Source organism: Paramisgurnus dabryanus, chromosome 16, assembly GCF_030506205.2.
Source record: "Paramisgurnus dabryanus chromosome 16, PD_genome_1.1, whole genome shotgun sequence".
NCBI lineage: Eukaryota > Metazoa > Chordata > Actinopteri > Cypriniformes > Cobitidae > Paramisgurnus > Paramisgurnus dabryanus.
In genome coordinates, this window is record NC_133352.1 from 9,991,743 (window position 1) to 9,999,830 (window position 8,088).

The 8,088-nt window shown below is 39.2% G+C and overlaps 1 long non-coding RNA gene across 2 annotated transcripts; it reads right to left on the reverse strand.

Moving 5' to 3' along the window:
- Positions 1-4,466: 4,466 nt before the first annotated feature.
- On the reverse strand, positions 4,467-8,088 carry LOC135749378 (uncharacterized). 2 transcript variants are annotated; one of them, XR_010532360.2, is made up of 3 exons: positions 7,677-8,088; positions 5,139-5,228; positions 4,467-5,003 (listed from the first exon to the last, which is right to left on the reverse strand). It is a non-coding gene; the product is annotated as an uncharacterized lncRNA (long non-coding RNA). The 2 variants fall into 2 exon arrangements; XR_010532361.2 differs by lacking the exon at positions 7,677-8,088 and adding an exon at positions 7,153-7,222.

Sequence of the window (8,088 nt, forward strand, 5' to 3'; positions counted from 1 at the left end):
AGATATAACAATTTATGACAAATTTCAAAATGTCGGACAGATGTGTGTGGTCAAACCCGGCATAATACACATCGACAGATGCGGCATGAGGTAAGCAATCCATAGACATCAAGATCATAATTTTCTGACAAACAGTTCAGAAGTTATGGGCAAAAATAGCCTATTTTATTATCTCATGCCCCATAGGTGGCGCTGTCACCAAATTTGGCATGGACCCCAAGTTCATGGTCCACATGAAGTGTACCAAATTTAATTTCAATTGATCAAAGAATGACTGAGCTACAGCTTCAGAACCATTTTTGCGTCAACCTCGTTAAGTTTGCGCATTTATTACTTTTGAACAAAGATAAATATCAAAATTCTGTTCAGTCATTTCTATGCGGCTTACTCCAAAGATCATCTGTGCCAAATCTCATAAGAATTGAACAACATTTGAAGGAGGAGTAGCGAAAAAATGGAATACTGTACATTTCAAAATGGCCGCTACTGTAATGGGTGGAGTTTTACTGTAAGGTATTAAAAGCAACAAGCATGAGCAGAGCAATCACGTGTACTAAGTAGAATTTTCATAGATCAAGCGGATCAGAAGTTATAACCCTTTGAACATTGAATTTTTGCACTGCTGGTGGCGCTATAGAGTTAGTACTAGAGACCCCATTTTTGGTCACATGACTTTTTAAGACCACCACTACAACTGGGCCAAATTTCATCATTTTCCTATGTACGGTTCATAGGGCTGCCATAGACACCTATGGCTAAGAAGAAGAAGAAGAAGCAGAATAATAATAATAATAATAATAATACTAACAATTACAATAGGTGTCTCAGCACCTTCGGTGCTTGACCCCTAATAAATATAGCTGCAAGCAGCGATTCGGGGCCAAGCAGATTAAGCGAAATGAGCACCCAAAGCACAGCAAACAACACAGAAGGTATCAATCACCCAATGCGCATTGAGCACCCAATCAAAAACACAAGGCGCAGCAAGTACCCAAAACATAGCAATCACAGATCAGAACCACTGCAGTGCAGAGCAGCAACAGAAAACATGACAAAAATAGAACATATGTGAACTACAGACAGGTCAGGAAGAATAGGTGGGAAAGAACAAAACTTTAATAGAAGAAATTAACACCTGCCTCAGGCTGGATTCAAACCCATGAACTCAGGATCTCTATGCATACGACTTAACAGATGCGCCACTCAGTAGACACAGCTCAAGGGTCAGCAGAAAAGAGCTTACATGCCAAAGAATTCAGAAGTTATAAGCAATTCGATAAGAACTGTTATAGTTTATAACCCCTAGGTGGCGCTGTACTCTGATTTCCTCAGGACATCATGCCGAAGCTCCCTACCGATGTTTGCGCCGATATATCCGATACTTCAAAAGTTATAGCAAATTATCACAAATTTCAAAATGGCGGACAGACGGTTCGGTCAAACCCGGCATAATACACATCGACAGATGCGGCATGAGGTAAGGAATCCGTAGACACCAAGATCATAATTTTCTGACAAACGATTCAGAAGTTATGCGCAAAAATAGCCTTTTTTCCTATCTCATGACCCATAGGTGGCGCTGTCACCAAATTTGGCATGGACCCCCATTTCATGGTCGACATGAAGCGTACCAAATTTCATCTCGATTGATCAAAGAATGACCGAGATACAGCTTCAGAACCAATTTTGCGTCAATCTCGTTAAGTTCACGCATTAATTACTTTTAAATAAAGAAAAATATCAAAATTCTGTTCAGTCATTTCTATGCGGCTCACTCCAAAGATCACATGTGCCAAATCTCATAAGAATTGAACCAAATTTGAAGGAGGAGTAGCGAAAAAACGAAATACTGTACATTTCAAAATGGCCGCTACTGTAATGGGTGGAGTCTTACTGTAAGGTATTAAAAACAATAAGCATGAGGAGAGCAATCACGTGTACTAAGTAGAATTTTCATAGAGCAAATGGATCACGAGTTATAACCATTTGAACATTGAATTTTTGAGATGATGGTGGCGCTATAGAGTTACTGCTAGAGACCCCATTTTTGGCCAAATGACTATTTATGACGACCACTACAACTGTGCCAAATTTCATCATTTTCCTATATACGGTTCATAGGGCTGCCATAGACTCCCATTGGGGAAGATTAAGATTAAGATTAAGAAGAATAATAATACTAACAGAAACAATAGGTGCCACAGCACCATAGGTGCTTGGCCCCTAATAATAATAATAATAATAACAATTACAATAGGTGTCTCAGCACCTTCGGTGCTTGACCCCTAATAATACTAACAATTACAATAGGTGTCTCAGCACCTTCGGTGCTTGACCCCTAATAATAATAATAATAATAATAACAATTACAATAGGTGTCTCAGCACCTTCGGTGCTTGACCCCTAATAATAATAATAATAATAATAATAATAAGAAAACCATCAATTGCAATAGTGGCCTACCGCCCTGCGGGCTTGGCCCCTAAATATAAACCTCACAAAAACACGTGCAAACTTCTCTATGCACTAGGGCTGCACAATAAATCGCATGTGATTGTCACGCGCATCTTGTAAGTAATGCCGGTTCCTTGATTAGTAGTAAATCGCCATCCGCTGCTTTCAGATGGAGCAGCATTTACTACACAGAGCCGTTCACTGACATTTGGGGCAATTTCGCATTTATTATCGCGGACGTATCGCCTGCGATATGGCCCAGATTGTCAGTGAACTACGGCTCTGTGTAGTAAATGCCGCTCCATCTGAAAGCAGCTGATGGCGATTTACTACTAATCCAGGAACTGACGAGATGTGCGTGGTATCGCATGCGATTTATCGTGCAGCCCTACTATGCACAAAACCATTTAAGAGCCAAAATAGTACAAATAACTCCTTGTCATTATCAGATATTTTCCTAACAGCTTATAGTGAATTATTCATGTACAGTTGTTCCTGTGTTTAACAACTTCAAATAAAACAGTGTCTTTAATTCCCAATCAAATGACAAACATGACAAGGAAAGAGGAAGCAGAACAAGGTAACAAGTGAACAGTCTGTTTAAAATTTTTTTAAGAATACCAATGTTACACTTAAAGCGATACACCATCGTTTTGTCATATAAAACTATGTTATTACTTTAACTAAGAAGAGTCAATACATACCTCTATCATCTTAGTGCGTGCACTTAAGAACTGTGGCGTGTGGCAACACTTTGATAGCACTTAGCTTAGCCCAGTTCATTCAATGGTACCAAACAGAGATAAAGTTAAAAATGACCAAACACATTGTTTTCCCTATTTAATACGAGTATTTATACGATTAAATATGGTGGCACAAAATAAAACATGGTGCTTTTAAAAGCGGGTTAAAAAGGGTAACTATATTGTATGGTGGAATAGCACTTTTGGGAGTACTTCGACTCGCCTGAAAAATCTGCTCCCCTTCTCCCTCTCATAATGATTATAGTTACCCTTTTAAACCCACTTTTAAAAGCGCCACATTTTATTTTGTTCCACCATATTTGATCGTATATCTACTCGTATTACATAGGGAAAACGTTGATGTGTTTGATCATTTCTAACTTTATCTCTGTTTGGTACCATTGAATGAACTGGGCTAAGCTAAGTGCTATCAAAGTGTCACCACACGCCACAGTTCTTAAGTGCACGCACAAAGATGATAGGGGTATGTATTGACTCTTCTTAGTTAAAAGGATAGTTCACTTTGAAATTAAATTTTGATATGTTTTAGCTTACCTCAGGGGCATCCAAGATGTAGGTGTCTTGGTTTCCGCGGTACTTTCACTTTTGATATTTTTAGGTCAAACCGTTGTTGTCTGTCAGTCATATAATGCAGGTCTATGGTCACTTACTAAACGTTACTTCAAAGAGCATGCACAGAGAAGTCCAAATTAAACAACTGTCCATCATAAGTACACATTGATGGCCTAAGACACGAAACGAGCGGTTTGTGTGAGAAAACGAACACTATTTATATTGTTTTTGCCCCTTGTACACAACCACATCTGTGCTTAGTCTGCACATGCGCCGGAAGAGATCTCCTGGATGAGTTTGCGCGAGCATACGTAATTTTTTTCTTTCACGTCGGTTTAAACATCCCGGATAAGCGCAAATCAGTACAATTTCTATTTACTGTCTTACCTACAATCTCTGTTCTGTGTAAACAATGAGTGACGTACACGTGCGAGAGATCACTTCCGGCGCATGCGCAGACTAAGCACAGATGTGGTTGTGTACAAGGGGCAAAAACAATATAAATAGTGTTCGTTTTCTCACACAAACCGCTCGTTTCGTGTCTAAGGCCATCAATGTGTACATACGATGGACAGTTGCTTAATTTGGACTTCTATGTGAATGCTCCTTGAGGTAATGTTTACCTCATAGACCTGCATTATATGACTGACAGACAAGAACGGTTTGACCTAAAAACATCAAAAGTGAAACTACCACGGAAACAAAGACACCTACATCTTGGATGCCCTTGAGGTAAGCTAAAACATATCAAAACTTAATTTCAAAGTGAACTATTGCTTTAAGGTAATAACAGTTTAATATGACAAAACGATGGAGTATCCCTTTAAAACAATAATATCTAAAATAACAATGGTCTTAAACTTTAAAACAGTGTAACAGTGTAAGTGCTTATAGTAGCAAGGAGAAGAAAAGAGTTTCTTATCTCAGCAACTTGCTCTTCAAAGAGTGAACTCTTGCGGTGCAAGAGTGTGATCCCACTCCAATGAACAGGCGTTGTATCACTTCAAAAGTGAATTTTAATTCCTTTGGAAAGTCAATGTTTAATGCGTACACCAGGCCCATCAGGTTCAGAAAAGCATTAGGTATGTCACTCAGGTGACGCATCACCACTTCTTCCTCAATCACCAGGGCAACGTCATTGTAGAATTCTGGGAGAGGCTCCATCACATTTTCCACAACCACTAGGACTCCGATCACCACCCCCTTGATCACATCCTTTTCACGGTCACTGGGCTTTGTAGAATGAAAACAAAATTAAGGTACTATTACTTATAACCAATTTCACAAACAATTTAAAGTCCCCAGACCCCTTCAAATTAAGAGATCTAATGTTCAATATTCCCTCGTTTTGCCGAGGTTTCAGCATACCTCGCATATCTTCATGAATTTAGAAGGAGTCTCTCGCATGTATCACGGCAGCCCAAGCAATGCTGCAGTCCTCATCCTTTGGTTTGTTGTCTGTAAAATATATGATGGTTAAAGTACCTCCTTTATTGGTTCAATACTTTGTTTTTCTTTTAATTTATCCTTTCACCCCCTCCCTCTGTCTTGAAAAATAAAAACATTAATTTCAAATATGTACACTTTTTGCATGCTTTTGTTGTAAATAATTTACCAGTGATGTGGTACAACAACAACAGTTGTTTGTTACCTTTTGTTCAGCACCAAAATAAGATTTAATAGTAGATGTAACCAGCTGATGTCACTTAAACCAGGAGTGTCTAAGGGTGGTTCACACTGGGCTCGTTTGCTGTGATCTCAACTCCTAGCCCGATTGTTCCCGACCCCGGCAGCGTTGGTCTGATTTCACACTCAACTGATTTCTGTCAAACCCTGGTGCGTTATTACGTTATCACAAACGTGCATGAAGCATAATAGAAAACAGATTCCACACGCTATGCGCGAACACAATGAAGGCTCACTATCGCTCGTATCCAAGGTAAATCATCAACACTATCATCCCTTACATGTATTATATTTAACTAAATACATCATAATAAGCTAAAACGCATGCGCAGGTCACATTACTTCCTGAACAAGTGCGCACGCGGCACGGTTTGGGTGCAACCGAACAAATGACAAAATCATACTGTGACACTGTCATGTGGACTCGGATGTGCACTGTTTCAGGAAGAAATGTGACCTGCCCATAAGTTAGCTTATTATGATGCATTTAGTTAAATATAATACATGTAAGGGACGATAGTGTTGATGATTTACCTTGGCTTGGATACGAGTGAGAATGAGCCTTCAGTGTGTTTGTGCATAGCATGTGGAACCAGGACAACAAATCTAAAAATCCACTGTCTCCTTAAAAGAGTTAATTTGCAAGCAGCAGAAGCCCACATTATATGACACACACACACACACACACACACACACACACACACACACACACACACACACACACACACACACACACACACACACAGCACCGAATTAATAAAAAAGCTATATATTGACCAGTGTTGTTTTCTATCATAATAACGCACCAGGGTTCGATCGAAATCGAATCCATTTGAGTTTGAAACCAGACCAACGCTGCAGGGTCACCGGGAACAATCGCGTTTGGGCTATATGCCACAAAGTAAACCATGATCAGACAGAACAAATTCAGTCACTTTGTGCAATTAAAGGTAATTACATCAATGTAGTGCACTTTAAGAGTAAAAATAAGTGACATAGATCTATGAGGAATTTAAAAATCTTTGGTTGCATATATGCATGGTAATAATAGGGCACACAAATGAGATTCACCATTGGTCAAAACATGTTTATAGAATAATAAGTGGTAGCATTTAATAAAGATTTATTATTTATCACTGAACATCAAGCAACCTTAGCACCCTAAATTTGAAGTGGATACTGCAATATTAAAGTTTATCATTCAAATGATGATGTGACTTTGCCTTTTCAGACACCCAGGAATTTAGTCAAGTCAATTTGTTTTTTGCATTAATCTTTTTGGCAAAGCATAACAGTCAAGAGCTACGCGTTTCACACACACATGCAGGCAAACAAGATCTACGAGTGTGTCATTATACTATTCTGTAATCGCATGCGTTAACGCAAACACGCAAATTAGATTCACAAACCATCAGCTAATGTGTGTTTTTGTCAGGATTATGTGGGATCTGATTCATGTGGATGCGCGCGTTAACGCATGCGCGTAGAGAATATTATAATGCAAGCAAAACGTTTTGACACAAATGCAACTTTATATTTATATCGTGAGACAGCATTTGAAATGCAAGCACCTGCTTCTCTTAATTTCTTCTAAAATGCTGCCTGTCTCTGCCTATTCCTTCTATCTATGCCCAGCGCCACTTATTTAAGTGCTTTATCAATTAGGTCATATCTTTCCTGTTCTTCATAAACTTACTTTCCATCCTGCGGATTCCTTGCTACGTGACATCTCCGGTCTCCGCACGGTACCTGCAGCTGGATCTCTCAACCACACTTAAAGACCCGCCCCATTCTACTTCTGATTGGCTAGTTTAGTTTGGTTGAGAGTAAAATATGTGTTCCTCTCATCCTATTTGTGGGTGAACGCATGAACGCGAAATGATATTAATATATTAACGTTATATATATTTTTTTAATTCGCAGCCAAAGCCGCACGCCGGAGATCCGGCCCGGTGCCTGAAAACTTTAAACCATGCGAAAAAGCTATTTTGGGCCATTTTACACCAATTAACATGCTTAAAAGTAACTGCAACATTAACTTACACTAGTCAAAGACGACTTCTCTTTCTGCTCACGTCTCGACAACAGCTCGGTGTCTAACACTGTGTGTGTGGCTCCTGATTAACGTTAACTTACCAATCAAGTTGTCTTAAATTAATACGCAAACGAAACAAGCCTATTTTTTTACATGAAAGAAAGAACAAAGCGGGGTATACTTACTATAAAAATCCATCTGTAGTCGTTCAAATAAGAGCTCCTTCGTCGTCTGTTTTCTACCATCAGCAACTCCTGTAGTGATCTCGTCCTCTCGTGCAGAAAATGGCGATGGCGCCTCTTGTTCAAATTCGTTAAAGTAGTACGTCATTATGATGTAGAGATTCTGGCACATGCGCATGAGGCAAAAAAATTGAAAGAACCTATGTTTTGTTGTTATATGAACACCTTATTTTAAGTTTTCAATTTCCCTTCAAGTTGAGGTTGTTATAACTAATCCTTCTGCGTAGTGAGACACTGCAAGTTGACAGGGCATGATTTTACTTGTCCACCTGACTAAAACTCAGAATCACTTTTTACAGTGTTGAAGAACAGAATCTCCTGTGTGTGTGTGTGTGTGTGTGTGTGTGTGTGTGTG